At 36.6% G+C, this 19,866-nt stretch overlaps 1 pseudogene; it reads right to left on the reverse strand.

Moving 5' to 3' along the window:
- Positions 1-10,267: 10,267 nt before the first annotated feature.
- On the reverse strand, positions 10,268-19,186 carry LOC125263931 (annotated as a pseudogene).
- Positions 19,187-19,866: the final 680 nt, after the last annotated feature.

Genomic DNA, 19,866 nt, shown 5'->3' on the forward strand with positions numbered 1-19,866 from the left:
TTATTGGTAAATCGGCGCTAAAAATAATCCTTTATGATGTCCTCTATTTTATGTATAAAAATAACAAAGCAGCAATCCTGATGGTCTATTTAATGTATAATAATAACAAAGCAGTAATCCTGATGGTCAGTCGCAATGAAAGGAAACGCAAGCAAAGTAAGAACTGTGAGAAATAACGTTTCACAGTAGTGAGAAAAAGTCAGAATTCTGAGATATAAAGTCGCAATTGCGAGAAATAAAGTCAGAATTCTGACTTTTTATCACACAATTGCGACTTTATATCTCAGAATTCTGACTTTTTATCACACAATTGCGAGTTTATATCTCAGAATTCTGACTTTTTATCACACAATTGCGTCTTTATCAGAATTCTGACTTTTTATCACACAATTGCGACTTTATATCTCAGAATTCTGACTTTTTATCACACAATTGCGAGTTTATATCTCAGAATTCTGACTTTTTATCACGCAATTGCGACTTTATATCTCAGAATTCTGACTTTTTATCACGCAATTGCGACTTTATATCTCAGAATTCTGACTTTATATCACGCAATTGCGACTTTATATCTCAGAATTCTGACTTTATAACTCGCAATTGCGACTTTATATCTCAGAATTCTGACTTTATAACTCGCAATTGCTACTTTATATCTCGCAATTCTGACTTTATATCACGCAATTGCGACTTTATATCTCAGAATTCTGACTTTTTATTACGCAATTGCGACTTTATATCTCAGAATTCTGACTTTTTATCACGCAATTGCGACTTTATAACTCGCAATTGTGAGTTAAAAAGTCAGAATTCTGAGATAAAAAGTCGCAATTCATCTTTTTTTTTTTTTTTTTGTGACTTTTTATTTATTTATTTTTTTAGTGGAGGTTTTTTTTTTTTTTAGTGGCGGAAACGGGCTTCCATATATTTCTGATATTTAGCTATATATATTTATATGTAGGGAAGATGTAATGTGCTCTCCCTGCCATTGGGGGGAGCTGTCTGTTGTGTTTCTTTGGGGGAGTTGCCCCTTCCTTACCCCCATAGTCTTTTTTCCTTTATGAAAAGGTAAGGAAGGCTATCACTGTTGTTCTATAATAACTGTTTAATTTCTCTTATTATATTAGCCATCCATGTTATTAAAGGAAATATATTGATGTTAACACATTTACTAAAGCGTATGTTAGATTATTTTTGATAAATTGTTTTGCATTTCTGATATTATTGCACGTTTACTATGTTCCATGTGGCTGAGTATATTTTTTGTATTTTATGTTGTGTTTAAGGTTTAATTGTGTATTTTATGGTTTTATTGTTCCTATTTTGAATACATCTAGCATTTATTTTTGTCTGTCATATGTTGTAGTTTATCTTTTCTGAGCAATGAGTTTACTATTGAGTTAGCTGTGGTTTTAACTTTGTTGTTTCCCATTATGGATTCTTGTGTATTGTAATTTTGAAGTTAATTTGAAATGAACACAGTCTTATTTCCTTTATGAAAAGTGGCTGAACTGGAAAAGAAGCCTAATAAAGCTGCTCAGCATTGACTCTACCAGCGACTTTGGTGTCCTTCCTATTTACCTCCCCCTCTAACACCAACACAACGCAGAGACAGTCGGGGAAGTGCATTGACGAAGAGGGTTACATATATATAATTTTTTTTTTTTTTAGAAAAGTGAACATGTTAACTTTTTTATAGGTATTTAAACATTCCTGAAACCCCCACCACCACCACACACAAATCTATTTAAACTTATGTATTTTGAGTTTGCAACCTGTGGTGGGTGTATAATTGTAAATGTCTCTGAGTTTTGTTAGCATCCTGTGCCCATCATCCGTTATTTCCGACACTTTTCATTAAAATATGACGTTTTATTACACATTTCTTTTCGTTTCGCGTTGCCTCTCGCATTGAGGTATTTAATCTGCAAGCATTAGCTTGCAGACCCGCGCCTCTACGTGCTCAATCGTTATCTTTATATGAAACCTGTAAACCACATTCACAGGTTCTTACTCTATAGCGACAATAACTCTATAGCAGTTGATCAGAGCACTGCAATTATTTCTCATTTAAACTACAATCAGATGGATTTCCCCACACATGATTTCATGTCTGAGTCTGTCTTCAGTGTGGCAATTTTTCTTTCTGTGCGGCCGTGGCATCAGAAGTGCGCGGCCGCGCACGTGCACAGATTAGGGGTAACATTGTTGCACACTGTTAACGCTTTCTGGTATTTTGCATAGCGGTTGAAATGATCTGTGACGGCCAGAACGTTGGAGATTCCCTTCGAGTCAGGTTCGATAGACAAGAAGTCGATGCAGGCCAGATCAAGTGGGCCTCTGCTTGTGGTGTATTTCAAGTAAACAGATCTTTGAGGTAAAGACTTCCTAGCGATATATCATCCACATTCCTTCACATACTTGCTCCATGTCTTTGTTCATGCGTGGCCAGTAGAAATCTCTGTTCTCTCAAATCCAAAGTGACCTGACTCATCTTGAGGTGAATGTAGCTCCTGGGCCTGGTACTTTTCTGGTAAAACTAGCTGCTGTCTCTCTCTCCTGCAGGTGCTTTTTGTAATTCTGTTCAAGATGTTTTGTGACAGTACATCCGCATCAATGTTGTGACGCCCTGGCTTGTACTGAAGGCTAAAGTCATAAGTGGCTAAGGCAGCCAGCCAGTAATGTCCAGCAGTAAGCTTAGCACTTGTTAGAACTAGGGCTGGGCGATATATCGCATGCGATTCTCACGCGCATTTCGTCAGTAAAGCCGGTTCCCTGATTACCGCTAAATCGCCATCACCTGCTTTCAAATGGAGCGCCTTTTAATAGACAGAGCCGTAGTTCACGGACAAGCCACGCAAAATCGGGTTCATTATCGAAGTCGATTCATCTGTGATACTGAACGCGATTTTGCGTGGCTTGTCCGTGAACTACGGCTCTGTCTATTAAAAGGCGCTCCATTTGAAAGCAGGTGATGGCGATTTAGCGGTAATCAGGGAATCGGCTTTACTGACGAAATGCGCGTGAGAATCACATGCGATATATCGCCCAGCCCTAGTTAGAACATAGGTGAGGTGTTATTGGTCCTAACAGTGAACTTGGTTCTGTACAATAAATTGTGGAATTTATCCAAAACAGCCCAATTGACCCTTCGCCGGGAGTTTGATTGACAAGCGATCTAACCAATCAGAACGCGGAATCCGCCATTTTGTCCAACAAAGCAGTCAGGAGTTAGAAGATTAACCTTGGTGGAGTTAAACTTGAAAAATTGTGTATATTGACGTCTTTCCGCGTTTGAAACAACATTCATTCTCATGTTCATTCATGTTTATTTGATGCTATAAATGGACTAGTAGAAGAGATGATCGGTTTACGAGCCTCTTGAGCTGAGGCGCTACAGCAATCTGTCACGACCATGATCACGACACATTAAAGAGCAACAAAACGGTTTTTATTGTTTGATTTTTAAAAAAAAAACCTACACAGTTTGAAAGCTGGGACTTTGTTTAATATCATAAGTAACCTGCTTTGTCTTGTCTGTCGACGTGTTGTCAGTGTCCTCTTTGCTCCGCGATGTATTTTTCACTGCGTGTGGCGGGACAGCGCCACGGCTTGTCGGACAAAGCAACAGTAACTAAGGAGGGCGGGTCTTTGCGAAGGGTCAATTGAGTGCCAGAAATTCCAGCTGATGAATGAGGTAGTGACATTCAGCAGCACTCAGTAATGGCTGGCATAAGCGATATGTCTCAGTCCGTCTGAATGTTCCTGATTCATCTCGGCCCCGAATCTACTCTGGCTTGCATTGACACGTAGGACATAGGGCTTAACTGGATGAGCATATGCCAGCATGTATAAGGCAATAGATGATGTTATGAAAGGCCTCGGTGCACCTTTGGTCCCAGCGCTCACCAAACGGCTCTGAGTCATGATATAACTTGCCTTTCTGAACAGCTTTATTTTGACTATTGACAGGGGATAGCCTTTGGTCAAGTCTGTCAGGGGTCTAACGATGGCAGAGTAGATTTTAATAAAACAGTGGAAGAACCCACATCCTATAAATCACCTCAGGGACTTCAAAACATGTAGCATCTTCCTATGAGAAACAGCTTTCACCTTCTCAGGATCAGAAGCTCATATGTCCCACATATTTGATTTGTGTCTGATAAAACTGGCACTTATAGACACTTTGAGCCCAGGCAATCCAACACTTTCAGCAGCCTTATAAAATCCTATCCAAAGCAATGTGTTGTTTGTGTTTTTATGCTTTCACTATGAACATAGACACCAGAGATAATAAATGACTGAATGACTGCAGTGTTTGGAGCCTCATGGTTTAAATACACATGACAGAGGATGTTGAATAAAGACATGTGACCAGATGAGTGAGTGTAAAAACTCAATCTATTAACATTTTCTCAGCGCTCATTTAAGCTATGTTTTTATTAATTTAAGCAATCAGTTGATCTCTGTGTTGCATAAATGTACTCATATGAAGCTTACAAAGTGGGCAGTGAATGCCAAATTATATTTTAACATTTTAATACTGTAAAATGCTTATAGTCAAATTAAGACATCCAGAACATCCCCTCAAGTGTGCCAAAGACAGTGACTGTGGCGACCAGGCGACTGGAGTCTGATAGAAGAAGCACAAGATCAACACAGCACATCTAGACTCTCCCGTCTACTAACCAACCCGGAGCGTCATGAATGAATAGGCCACAGGTGTACAGGGGGAAAAAAAGAATGAACCAAACCAATGCAAAAAGAAAATATACACATCTAAATAATAATAATAAATACAAAGGCTTGGACCATAACACCATCTTTGTGAGTGTCCTTCTAAACGTAGTAATTTGTGTCTTAAATTAATATTAACAATTAAAGATAAAGCATGTGTACTAGTAGGCTATATGAGATCCTGTTATTAATGAAGTCTTAAAGGGATAGTTCATCCAAAAATGAAAAATCTATCATCATTAACTTGCCCTCAAATTGATCTGAACATCTATGAATTTCTTTGTTCTCCTCAACATAAAAAAGACTTTTTGAAGAATGATTGTAACCAAAATGTTTCTGGTCCCCACTGAATTTCATTCTATGGAAGTCAATTTTCATTTTTTGGGGGTGAACTAACCCTTTAAACATGAAGAACACCTCACATTCCTGACTAGCGGACAAGAGCTTTGCTATAGTTTACTGTTTAGTCAAACTTAACTTCATGTCCTCATCACTAGGCTACTCCATATTTATGATGTGTTATTCATGTACTACATCTATTTCATGTGGACATTGTGGCATATCATATGTCTTCATAAATGCAGAAATCTACATCAGCCCAGAGTGACTAAACCTTAAGGGACTATATGAGCCATAACTTTAATCTCAAATATGAGCTGAACTTTATTACAGTGTCTTTTTTGGCCTCACGCACAAATGGTTAAAATGAGGCCCTTTATCAGAAAATATGTGATCAGTGAAGCTTCACAATAGTCACTAAATCTGATTATGATCTTTGATGTAATTGTGTTATATAAGGGATATAGCAACACATTATAATTCAATTATAAATAAATATCAGTGTATTTTCAATCAGTCCTTTTATATATAAAGGTAAATCTCAAGTCATCATTTATAATCATGTAAGAAAAATGACTGTTCTCTGGTATTTCACAGGAATACAACATCTGCTGTGTTATCGTGTTATTCGAGGCTAAGCGTATCCCATCATGCATTATGTTCGGAACTCGCATAGAGCCCTGCGCGGGACTGATTTCTTTAACCCGCACCCGCCCGCTCCCGCAGACTTTCTCTTAGAGCTTGTTCAAAATAGGCCTACATAAATACTCACAGTAAATTCGTTCAAGTTAGCATCCAGAATAAGATACTTTAAACATGATTGCGTTTAAATAAAATGAAGTAGCCGCAAAACCAAAGGACCACACGTGATAAAAACGTTTTTTATTTATTTATTTTAATTAGCATTATAAAACATTAACCGTTAAAACAAAATCTTAGATTTCACATTCACAATAGCTTGCTTAACAGGTTAATTGCAAAAAAGTAATAAATAGGCCTACTAAAAAAAATAAATAAATAAATAAATAAAAATTACATAACGGAATACTTAACAAATGAATTTGATCACTGAGCCTTGCATTGCTTCTGGCAGCAGGGGCGCCAGAAATATCCTGTAAAATAATGGAAAATAACCGTATTTTAATGAGACATTTATTTTCCGTTATTTTGAAATACAGTTTATAACTATAATTTTACATAAAATCTTTCTGTATTGTCTTTAGCTTTTTAATGTTTAATGAAGGACATTTACTTGTGTAAAAACAATAAAATTAAATAAGGTTGAATGCTATATACAAATAACCAGTCTTAATTGCAAAAGAATGTTTGTTATTAGTTTTTTTTACAAGCCAAGGAGTCATTAAAAAACAAACAATTAAACAAAGCAGGAAAGAGTGATTGCTGAAAATATCTGTGCAAGTGAATGGAGGGAGATTGGACTCCCTTCTGAAGAATGTTCTCCATGTATGCCTTCTAGTCATAGTCTGCAGTTTCAGTTCAGAGAGAAAGAATCTTTTGAACAAGGGTGTCAAACTCAGGGATGGAGCTAAACTCTGCAGGACAGTGGCCCTACAGAAACTAATTAAACACACCTGAACCAGCTAATCAATGTCTTCAGGATTGCTAGAAACTTCCAGGCAGGTATTCTGGAGCGGGTTGGAGCAATTTGCAGGACAGTGGTCCCCCAGGAGCGGAGTTTGACACACATGTTGTGGACTGAACGTCATCTGCATTAAACAGCATGCGCAGGAAGATGATTTAAGAGTCTTCCGACATCTCAGTGTGAAAGAGAAACTTTTGGAAAATGCTGGAACGGTGGTCTAAGAACTAAGAACATCTTAAAATTAAAACAAAATCTTCAAATGTGTCTGGATTAATGTAGATAGAGAGAGTAGACAGGTAATGTAGAGAGAGGGTTTCATAACTGTTTTGATGTATGAAATTAACTGCTGGATTCGTACCTCTGCAAGAACTCCAGTGTTGCTCCTTGGCCTGCTGGGTACGAGATGTTCAGGTAGTTGTAGGACGCAAACTCAACAGTATCACTGAAAGTGATGCTGTGGCTATTAACAATGATTTGGTCCACAGGAATCAAAGTACTCTTCCTGTTATTCATATGAAGTATACCGTCAGGTTGCCTCAGCTAATTCCAGCAGCTGTTTGTGCTTTTTTTCAGGATTATTTTACACAATTACCAAATAATATGGCTTGCTGTGCGGTTATATGGTTGAGACAGATCTGTGTCTGATTACATGTGCACACATGCGGAACACACGTTATTGGATCATCTTGGCATTGGCTAAAAGATATGTTCGTGAGATTTACTACAATGGCAATGGCTGGAGAATATGCCTCTCTCTGCTTGGATTTTATAACTAAAACTGCTGTTCTAATCTGAAAAATTATACTTTAGACGCTGGCTCTTATTTGAATGCGATCATCCCTCTGCTGAGGTTGCATAATTTCTTGAAGAACGATGATGGAGAGCAGATTATTCAGAAGCAGGGACGCAATTAACAGTTTTAAGGGGGATATGCAAGACAGAATTTTGGGCCCCCTTCTTTCAGAATGTTTTTTTTTTTATATATACCTTTTATAAGAAATTAAAATTTATAGCATAATATTTAAGGAATTAGATTTGATTATTATTGTGCTAATGCAAATATCATACACAAGTCTTGCTCAATATTTTAATATTTTGATTTTGATTTATATATGTTCTTCATTTTAATTTTAGGTAAAGTCTTGGTAATTTTAGTGTTTTTTTAGTAGTTTACTTTTTAGTAATTTTAGTTGTAGTTTCAGTTATTTTAGTACAGTGAAACTAAATTGAAATGAGAAATGTAACCTTTGCAACTTTCTGAAATATTTTTTTTTCTCATTTTCATTTCAGTTAAAGTTTAAATTAGGCTAGGACAGTGTTACAACTTCCTAATTTTGGTCTAGGGTTAGAAAAGGCAACATTGAGGTTGTGATCATTTTACGTGTGCTAGTGATGGTAATGACAGAACACTACACAAACTGCCAATAAACATAGTTTATTCAAGAACAATGTGTGAGATGATAATAATAACAATAACAATAATAATAATAATAATTGAAACAATGAAAAAGTCAAAATAGCAAAAGGAAAATTATATACAATATTTACATAAGCCATAGAAGAAAAAAATAAATAAAAACCGGGGAAAAGGACAAAAGCAGCACCAAAGAAAAGAAAAGAACCGAAACAAAACCAATTTCAATTTCAATCAAGTCAATTTCAATATCTAACCAAACTAATGAAAGTCTTCAGCGTATTTCACGCCCTAACTTACCTATTGTCTCTAAACAAACAAAACATACAAAAGTGGTGCCCACTTCTAAACTGGTGTGTCTATACATTAAAGTCACTGGATGTTGCAACATGTATGTCAAGTGACATACTACCTGTTCAGTTCCCCCCCACCCAAAAGAAAAACAAAACAAACAAACAAATGGCAACAGAAAATGAAATGACAACTCAAAGCTGTACAAAAGTAAGAATGTCATTAAACAGAGCAAAACTAACAAAAGGGCAGATTAAACAAACACAGTTTACAAAATTAACATTGCATTTTTATCATATAGAACTGCACTTGGCAGTCAAGCACTGATTTTGAGCTAGGATGCCTTAAAGTAAATTTACTGCTATTGAATCTTGTCATCATTTAGCAGTTTATGTAATATTGATATTTATATTTCACCACACTCTCATTGAACTAACATTTTACTTCAATTAAAATTTGAACAATTATAAAGTTCAACTATTAGTAAGGTCATGGTAGTCAAAGGTAAATGCATGCTTCTCATTTCCATGGTTTCTGAAAGAAATTATAATAAACTATTTATAATAAAAACATTGTGAATACATGTAGAAACTACATCGACAGAAGCCCAGTGGACGGGGACAGCGTTGTGATGATGTGGGACATTCTAAAACATTTACCATGAAAAACGCTCAACATGGCTTAATGTACTAAGACAAGACATTGATATTAACAGACAAAACCCAGTAAACATCATAATAATAAACCATGTACAGCAAAGCAGATGAGCCCAGAATATGATCGCAATGCGTTTAATTACATGTTAATTGTTTTCCTCCCATAGAAACCAGTTATTAAGAAAACGCTTAACATTCCTTGATGTAGCCTGTGTTTTCTGCACAAACCAATTTTTCTGTATAGTGTGCTTTATTATGGTGTTTACTAAGTTAGGTCTTTTAATGTCACTGTCTTTGTACATTAAGATCCAAACAAATATTTTTTTTTTTTACAGCTCGATTATTTAAATCAGCATGATTATATGACAAGGACGTTTAAAGTTATGGAACTTACAGGATGTATACTGATACAAAAGAAGCTCTTATAGACCGAAATATCAGGGAAAATTTGATTTGACCATAAATATAAAGTACACGTGTTTTAAAGGGATCACGACATACGACATGTTGTTTGTTCGATTTCCACATAAAGCTGTGTTAACTAGCTTGAATAGTGCGGAGAACTGCCATGAACACAAATAGCCTACACCTATTTTAAATTGGTATAAAATTCATAATGGGATAATGTGTGCTTTTAAGTTGACCTTCCAATGTTATTTGCAAGGTTTAAACATGTTTAAGTTCATAAAAGTCTATCAGAAGATCGAGCAAGTTCTCCTCCCCCAGTTATGCCATGTTAACTAGCGTTTCCCTCCTGCAGCGTTGCTGGCACTACCTGAATCATTGTAAGATGAATGTAAAACATGAACCCTTAATAACCGTGAATCAGTTTAATTGAATATATAACAGTTAAATAAAGAAATTATAACAAAAAATATCAGTGGGCCTATAATGCTGTAGCCATAAGTTACACTATCAAAACTAGTTAGTTAGTTTGCTGGCTGTTTGTTGCCAGTAAGTTAGTGTTGATTTTATGTTAGTTATTTATTTATTTTTTGAGTGTACTGTAGTACACATCAGATGATTTTACACGACAGTTAACCAAACGGATCGTGCTCATCAGCATCGCAAAAATGATATATTCCACAGCTCTTGTATTGACATGGTTTCACTAGTTCTCTCAATAATCTGAAGTAAACTCTGGTCCAAAGCCATCTCTTTCTGACCGTATTTCTCTCTCTTTTTATCTAACTCTCATCTCTTTTCTTTTTACTCATTTTTACTCCCTCAAGTGTCAGTTTTCTCATTCTTTTCCTCCTGTTCTTCCTCATTTTCCTCACTCTGCCTCCTCTGAGTGCCAGCTGGTCCAGCAACAACTCCAGCAACAACTCCAACAGGTCCAGCAGCAGCAGCAGCAGCTCCAGCAACAACTCCTCCAACAGCAGCAGCAGCAGCTCCAGCAACAACTCCTCCAACAGCAGCTCCAGCAACAACTCCAACAGCAGCAGCAGCTCCAGCAACAACTCCTCCAACAGCTCCAGCAGCTCCAGCAACAACTCCTCCAACAGCTCCAGCAGTAGCAGCAGCAGCTCCAGCAACAACTCCTCCAACAGCTCCAGCAGCCAGAGTAATCGGATTAGTGATCACTCCAACAGCTGAAGCAACAGCAGCTCCAAGAGCAGAAAAATTCCAATACTTTGAATAATATGACTTTTTTTCAAGCTGACTCTTTTCTTTAGATCCTTCTGCTTCAGATTTCAGTTGAGACCCTAACCCTGACAGATTCACAGAAGAGCAAGTTAAAGCAGTCTCTTCATGCCTTTGGTTCACCCCCTGTTTTCTTTCTCTTTCCTCTCGTCTGAATCTCCAAGCATCTTCATACATCTGATTACTGTAGTGTCCTCCTCCATTCTGCTCTATCATTGTGTCAATCTTCTGCAGTAGATCATTCACCTGCTCTCTGTTATTCTGATCTTCATTGTTAAAGACGTGATATCTGCCTCCACACTCCTCCACTAGACGTCTTAAACCCCTGTTTTCCTGCATGAGTTCTTCTAAATCTTGTTTTTTTAGCAGATCTCCATGAGTGAAGAGAATGATGGAGTATTTTAACACTTCTTCACCAAACATCATCTCAATGATTTGAGGAATCTTGCTGCTCCTGATCAGTGATCTTCATAATCACAGGAAACACAATGAGAAAAGCATGAGGTCCAGGACTGGAGAAATAAGCACTTCTCAATTATCTCTGTCATGAATGCTTCAGGGTTCATTTTTGTGTCAAAAAATGGAGGAGTATCAACAATTGACACTTTCCTGCCTGAAACAGTGGTGTGAACTTCTGAACATTCACGGGTTACTGATCTCTTCCCCCCCTCAGATCTGAACTCTTTCTGTCCCAGTATTGTGTTTCCAGCTGCACTCTTCCCAACTCCAGTTTTACCCAGAAGAACAATCCGTCTGGACGAGAGACTATCAGCAGCAATATCACAGATGTTAACACTTTGCTGTGGATTTTTTGCCACTGTAAAGAAAACAAATCAGAGGATCACTTTTTTACCCCAAGATGTTCTTTACATACTGCACTAACTTTCTATAATACACTACAGTTTTTATAGATTATAGATACAGATAAATATCAATAAAATAAATATTAATTCTGTATCCAGATAAATGAGCTATTATCACTGTTGCTTAAACTCAAATAACACAAACTCAAAAAAAAAAAAAAAAAAGTAGTTAAAATAGACTTACAATTCTTCAAGTTGTTCTGGAAAACTTTAGATATCAGTGGTCTCACTTGGTCACAGTGTCCTTTTGTCTTGTTGTTGAACACGTGGAATCTGCCCTCATATTTCTGAACGAGTTTCTTCAAGCTTTCAGTCTCATTAATGAATTCATTCATTGTCAATTTTGCATCTTCCAGCTGATCTCCTCTGGTGAAGAGAATCCAGGTGTTTTTTAAATTATTTTTTCCCAAGATCTCTTCAGTCTTCTCCACAATTTCTTGATCCTCTTTAGTGAATATGCCAGCTTTGAAGACCAGCAGAAACACACAGAGACCTGATTCACATTTCTGCAGAACTTCTTCATACATCAGAAGCTCTTTCTTACTCTCTTCACCGGAAAATCCAGGTGTGTCATAAACAGTGACTGGTAATCCACAAACACAGCCAGTTTCAGCTGTAACATCTTCAGTTACTGGTTTGTAACTTGTCCTTGATTTGAATGCTTTGTGTCCCAGTATTGTGTTTCCTGATGCACTTTTCCCAGCTCCAGTTCTTCCCAGCAAGACCAAATTTAAACACAGATTTGCCATAATGTTTGTTTGCTCTCTTTTTATTCCATAGCCTATGAATAAAAATGAACATAGTACAAGAAGGAAAAAAATAACAATGTAACAAGTGAAACAATTTACCATGGAAACTAGTAATATCAAATTTCACACAAATTTACTAATGTGGTTTATTTGACACACACAGATACTAATATTTAAACACTGCTAATCCCTGTGCTTATTAATAAGAATACAGAATAAAACAACAGAATAAAGTTGCATGTATAGTATTATGGCAGAAAATAACTATAGTTCTGAAGACAAATCATCATCACTCTAGTGAAAATGTAAGCCTTTAAATGTCACCGTCCAACCTGTGGGACATTTGTCAATATATACGTAAAACAATAATATCTTAGTCTAAACCTAAAGTAATATTGACACCCTACATATAATATGAAAGCTTACCGATAGTAGTTTTCATATTTTAACGAAATACATTGGAACATTTACAACAATGTTTTCAGACTCATAAGGAATGCCCAGACCTCAGAAAATCATGTCTTTTTAGTGTTTGTTAGGGGTTGAATTCGAATCAAATACTGCCATTCTGCCCATACTACTTCTGAATAGGATGTCATGTTTCATAAATTGTATGAACATTAAAGTGTAAGTTCACCCAAAAATGAAAATTATGTCAAATGACTCACCCTCATGTCGTTCCAAACCCGTGACCTCCGTTCATCTTCGGAACACAGTTTAAGATATTTTAGATTTAGTCCGAGAGCTTTCTGTCCCTCCATTGAAAATGTATGTACGGTATAATGTACATGTCCAGAAAGGTAATAAAAACATCATCAAAGTAGTCCATGTGACATCAGTGGGTTAATTAGAAGTTTTTGAAGCATCAAAAATACATTTTGGTCCAAAAATAACAAAGACTACGATTTTATTCAGTATTGTCTTCTCTTCCGGGTCTGTTGATAATCCGCGTTCACGACTCCGCAGTGACGCTGCTGACGTAAGACGCTGCTGACGTGTTATCTGGTGCGCCCGAGTTTCGTTTAGTCTGAGGGAGACGCACGCTGTAAACAAAACAACCTTCGCAAACATGTCTAAAAGTTGTGAATTAGTTGTAACATTAAAACAGGATCATGACTTACTCTGTGCTCAAAGTGGAGCTCCGAGCATTATAAATTCCAGAAGCTGTTTTTCATTGGTTGTTGCGTTAAATCTTACCCAGATTCAATAGTGCTATTTTCTGATTGGCTATTGTGTAGCCTCTTTCTTTTTTTGATTGGCTGATAAGTGGCAGGCTCAACTAAGAACTCCAGCTTGATTCCTGCCCGGTTCTATAGAGAGAGCGGCGCGGCCAGATAAATTTTAGGTGCTGCGGCATATTAAAATATGATAAATGTTTTTCTGCATAAAATACATTGTGGCGGGAGTGTGTGAAAAAGACCGAAATATTGACTGTCATGCTCAATGCATGACACTTGAGAGCAGAAGCCGCAGCTGGAACATTGGAACATTCAGCAGATCAGATGACATTTCGTACAGCGTCACTGCAAGTCTAAACACGGATGCAACAGACCCGGAAGAGAAGACAATCTGAATAAAGTCATAGTTTTTGTTATTTTTGGACCAAAATGTATTTCCGAAGCTTTAAAAAAAATTCTAACTAACCCTCTGATGTCACATGACACTTTGAAGTTTTTATTCCTTTCTGGATGGACAGTATACCGAACATTTTCAATGGAGGGACAGAAAGCTCTCGGATAAATCTAAAATATCTTAAACTGGCATGAACGGAGGTTTACGGGTTTGGAACGACATGAGGGTGAGTCATTAATGACAGAATTCTTTTTGGGTGAACTAACCCTTTAAAGACATTGGAAGAGAAATGGAAGAGGCCTTGTTTGAATATATATAAATGTATCACACTTTTCTGTCAAATTGACTTACTCTCAGGCTGATCAGCAGCTGATGTTTTGGCCACTGTAAAACAGAAGAAGAACAGAAGAACAGTGAACATCATGATGTGGACTACATTAAAAATTAATGGATAACATTAGAATATTTAAAATGATTCAGAAGCTATTTAATCTGAGAGTACAAAACTTGCAACATCTTTCAAGAAACAGATGAAGACACACATATTCCCTGGATTGAACAAATTCATAAGGCATTTTTATCACTTCTGCTTTCTGCACTAGCACACTCATTTATTATACACAATCCTCAACTCACATACTACAACACAAGACATACACATCTTTCTCTTTAACAGTGTGATTTTAGACTCCTTTTGAGAAAAGAAAACCAAACACTGAACTGCTCATCTTTGTTGTATTAAACGGCATAACAGATCAGAGTGTAGGCCTGTCACTGAACTTTCATCAAGACAGTAAAAGATCTTTCACACTTTTCTGTTGAACTTACTGTTGGGCTGATCACCATCAAAACTATTTCTGCGCCCTACAAAATACAAAAAAAAAAGACTTTTTGTTACTGAATCCAGTGAACATTAGATATCAGAAAACAAAAGTTACGATGTTTCAGTGATGAATAAAAAATGTCATGACAGAAAATAACACAAATATCCCGAATGATTTATTTAATACTGCTTATTTTTGGTCTTAGTTCACCTAAAAATTAAAATTATCCCATGATTTACTCACCCTCAAGCCATCATAGTGTATATGACTTTCTTCTTGTTGATGAACACAATCAGAGATATATTTAAAAATATCCTGGCTCTTCCAAGCGAGATTTTGAATCCACCCCAAAAAATTGTATCCATCCACCATAAAAGTAATCCATATGACACCAGGGGGTTAATAAAGGCCTTCTGAAGTGAAGGTTGTTGTAAAAAACAAAAAAAAAAAAAAAAAAAATATTTTAAACTTTATAAATTTAAATACCTAGCTTCCGACAGGGCCATACGCATGATGACATATGGCAAAAGCGATGTATGAAGTAAGACGTAGTGTAAGCGTTTAGAGGCTTCTCACAGTTCTAAACGCTTATGCTACATTATGTAAGTTACGCTTTTGCCGTACATCCTTATGCATATAACTGTCTGTTGTGTTGGCTTCAATTATAAAGCTTGGAAGAGGATATTTTAAAATATATCTCCAATTGTGTTTATCTGAAAGAGTTCATCTAAAAGAAGATTCACCTGGCTTGAGGGTGAGTATATCATGCGATAATTTTCTGGAGTAATGATGTTGACAATTCAGCTTTGATCACAGGAATAAATTATATTTTAAAGTATATTAAAATAGAAAAAACATTATTTTAGATTATAATAATATTTATAATTTTTCTGCATTTTTGAACAAATAAATGGAGAATTTATGACCATAAGAGACTTCTTTCAAAAACAATAAAAATAGTAATGTCTCCAAACTTTTGACTGGTAGCCCTACTGTTACAAACAACAGTCTTTTTTATATTATTCTGAATTTTAATATGATAAACTAATACCACCACACACAAATATAGACAGAAGAAAGCTATGGCCTGTAGGGTTTGTGTCGAGCCATTCATTAACCTGGTTGTTTGATGAGATATAGACCTAGATGAAATGTCCGAGTTAAGAATCCATACTGATGAACAATTCTGTTGCGTGGAACTGAGAAAGAACTGTTGATCTTCACTATTAATCTCTGCGCTGTCCAGTGCGTCGCGCAGCTCCAGCAGAAATTTTCAGAGTTGGTCAGCTAAATAAAGTGTGCCAAATACATAGGTTAGGAGGAGTAGGGGAGAGCGGGGCTGGATGGGTCAAGGGTTGTTTGGCACGCAGTTAAATCCCCGTACACTAGAGGGCGCTGCCACAAAACTCTAACATTAAAATGACTGCCCTCTTGACCAGACCACACCCATTTACTGAAATCATTCAACTGTCACTAACTATTGAGGTGAGGACAACTTTTCTATTTTAGAGTTTCAAAACAAAAAAAAGTTCTCCCCACTAAATATATTGTAGAACTGTGATAGATAGGGATATATAAAATGTAAGGATTTCAGTTTATAGAGATAGGAATCATCTATATTTTGACAGGAAATTTACAAGTTTCTGATGAGCTATGCTATGTGGCTAACATCATGTCAGTAAAAAGGTGTGGATGGGGTTGGTTGACACACTGATTTGGGGGTTGGTTGGCACAAGTGCACAACATGAATTAATGATGAATTTTAAAAGAAATAGGAATCATTCGAGAACATTAAATATATCTGTTGATTAGTTGAGATCATAACCATTCAGTTGTTACTGGTTAGACTATTTTCACATATAGCATGACTGAGAAATATGACAGAGAGTGAAAAGTGTGCCAACCAACCCCGCTCTCCCCTAGTTGTGAGAGCAGATGCCACGTAAATTAATATTTAAAGGTGCTACAGAGGATGTTTTGTTTTATACATTTTTGCAATATTACTTGAAAATGTCTTTACTAACTGATAAAAGACTATTTATTAGGTGCACTGAAAGGAATATACATCATCTGTGCACGAGGTAGGGCCTTAAAAACATCAGCCAATCGTTTACGCGATCATCGCGTAAACGATTGGTCCTCTGGCTTGTCAATCACTGCCATTACGTTCCTTGTGAGAGACGTGCGCGCTTCAGTAACTTTCCACACTCCACAGGCGCCGCATGCAATGTTTTTGTCAGGAGTAACAACTGCAGATTATGAGTTACCTGCGGGGAGTCCGACATAATGAATCCACTAACACGACACAGTGAATGCCGGTGGTAAACAAACACTCGTGTTTCAATACTCGTGCACGAGTTTTGAGAGGCGTTCCCTCAAAATTAGCTGTGAAGGAGGGGGGTTGTTCTTACGCATGCGCTCATTTCAAAACTTCACTAACAGTCTTTGGATTCTCAGTCGTCGAAAACATCCTCTGTAGCACCTTTAATACAATAATTTAGTATTTCACAGCACGCGAATGAATACAGAAGAAAGCTCTGCAGGCTCTGCCCTGGCACGGGTTGTGTCGAACTATTTATTAGTCTGGCTGTTTGATGAGAACTAGATTAAATGTAGTTGCAATAAACTCTGTAATAATCCGTACAAATGTATCGGATATATAGGCTACTGTTGCGCAGAGCTGAGTTAAGAACTGATGGCGCGGCTTGATCTTTGGTTGACCAATCAGCGGAAAGGGGCGTTTTATTTCAAGCCATTTTGGTTTTATTGTTTTTCCATTTGGCAGATTAGAACAAAGTGTGATTTAAAAAAAATAAAAATATGAAAAAACGATTCGAGATTTGTTTATTTAGGGTCGAATGTGTGATAAATGAATGCTTTCTTCGTTTTTCCGTTTAGAAGACAAAAACGAAAAAACAAATGATCCAAAGGTAGGCCTACACGGACCCAAAACACATCCACTTGCACATATTTGACAATAGGAATATCAGATATTTAATGCTATAGTTAACAAATTTGTGAATATTTTAAATAAAAAAGGAAAAACTAAATAAAAGCATATCATCAGTCATACAGCGCTGCGGTGTGTCAGCCTAACATGCAATCACCATGAGTCCATGCGTCACCATGGAAACAATAAAGCGATACGTTCTAAATAGAGTACCCCAGGGATGACGTGTTTTTGTAGGCAAAACCCGGAAGCGAGTTAGCATTTTAGAACTTCCGGTTCAAACGCTGTAAAGTCTATGGGTTTTTTGAATGAGTTTTTGCTAAATCGCCTGAAATAAGGTCTGTGGTGAACAAAGCCTCTAAATACTTTCCCGTTTTGATCTATGACATAAAACACACCAGTTATAACCCACTTGTGATTTTTTAAACTTTTACTGTGTCTTAAAATCGGCGGTTGCTAACATTGCTAAAAGGGACTACTTCCTTTGGCGGGGACTTTAGACGTCATCATGACAAACGGGACATTTGGACAGCCTTTCTCATGAAAAAGTGGATAAGTATTCATACACAGCGCAGATCATAATCAGTGAGCATGTTTTTTAAAAAAAGTTGTTTTCTAAATACAGTGTGAGAAGTTTGGTGGTGATGATGTTGATCCGAGACCATGGTGTGCTGCAGTCCGTTTGTAGCTTACTGTTAGCCTTTTATATCTGACAACTTTATTTAGGCTTCAAAATCTATAAATGTTGTGTTAACTTGTAAAGATTATCTTGATAGACAAAACGTGTAAGTGTCATAACCCTTTGTTAAACACAGAGCTTATTTTCTGCGATTTTCCAAAAGTCTAGGGGAAAAATGAATGGGCTTTCAGTCGAGGGAACCCATGCGCTGCTAACTTCCGGTTTGGCCTACAAAAACACGTCATCCCTGGGGTACTCTATAACGGTTGCCTTAAAAAACTCACGCTGGGGGGTCAGACAGAATATTTTGATCTTGTAGCCTAACGTGCGAAAGGGTTAAGTATAGGGAAAAGTCCAGATTTAAAGCTGCTTGACTCAAGACATTTTTCTTCACAGAAATTCGTTTTGTTGCTAATCAACCAAATATAATTTAAAATCTTTGCAATGGCTTTTAAGAGACCTTCTATAAAACATTAAAATGAAATAACTAACAGCACGAAGTGGAAGTAACTTTGAAGGAAAGCTCAAAAGAGCATGCCCTTTTCAGAAATTTAAGTAAACAGCTTTCCTCAATGAAATCGAAAGTAAACAGAATGAAGACTCTGGAGAAAACGCACGCTTATCTGTGCTTAGTTTACATTTATTTCGATCAAAATGTAGTTCTGAATTCTTCTTAAAGGCAGACAATTACCTGCTGTCTGTCTTGTGGCACTTGCCGAGGCCATGATTTAGATTTATCCACGCCGTTCGCGCGGACAACGGCGAAATTCTCTCCGCGTCCGCTGCGATCACCAAAAGCAGGAATCTGCGAAAAAAAACACATACTAGGCTATATAAGAATCATTTCTGCCTTGTGCAATAGTCTACAGATGATTCAGCGCAGTTGTGCCAAATGATTTTATGATTTTATGTCGTGAGCTAATATGTCCTCCTTTTTGCATTTCTGGAGTTAATGTTTGGGCGGGGCGTGCTAGAAGCGCACCTGTTCACAGCGCGATCGTCTCCACGAGGCGTTACTTGACGCGCTCGAAGGGCTATTCCACCGAATGGCATTTGGTTGTCTTCAAAATTAAACTTTATATATATATATATATATATAATTTATATTATATATTTATTTTTATTAAAATATTTTTTATTAAAAAATATTTTTATTTTTATTTTATTATATATATATATATATATATATATATATATATATATATATATATATATATATATTATATTATATTTAAAACACTGAATCTAACTACAACTACTACACATATTTAACTATTCAAGGTTTCAAAGCAGAATATGGATGCATGTTTTCTCAGTCCTGTTAACAAAACTCATGTGTCATTTAAAAAGCCTGTTTAAAAGCATGTCAATTAATTCCTTTGTATTCACCTCAAGAAAGTGTCTATTTATAAGAAACGGTTGGTTGTTCAAATAATTGATATGTGTGACTAAAAATTACTTTACATATTAAGGCTAGGTGAATTTTAATAATAAAACGCAAAGCCATTTTTTATTTAAAAGAAGACAGAAGCCTCAAGTTTA

Source organism: Megalobrama amblycephala, linkage group LG3, assembly GCF_018812025.1.
Source record: "Megalobrama amblycephala isolate DHTTF-2021 linkage group LG3, ASM1881202v1, whole genome shotgun sequence".
Taxonomy (NCBI): domain Eukaryota; kingdom Metazoa; phylum Chordata; class Actinopteri; order Cypriniformes; family Xenocyprididae; genus Megalobrama; species Megalobrama amblycephala.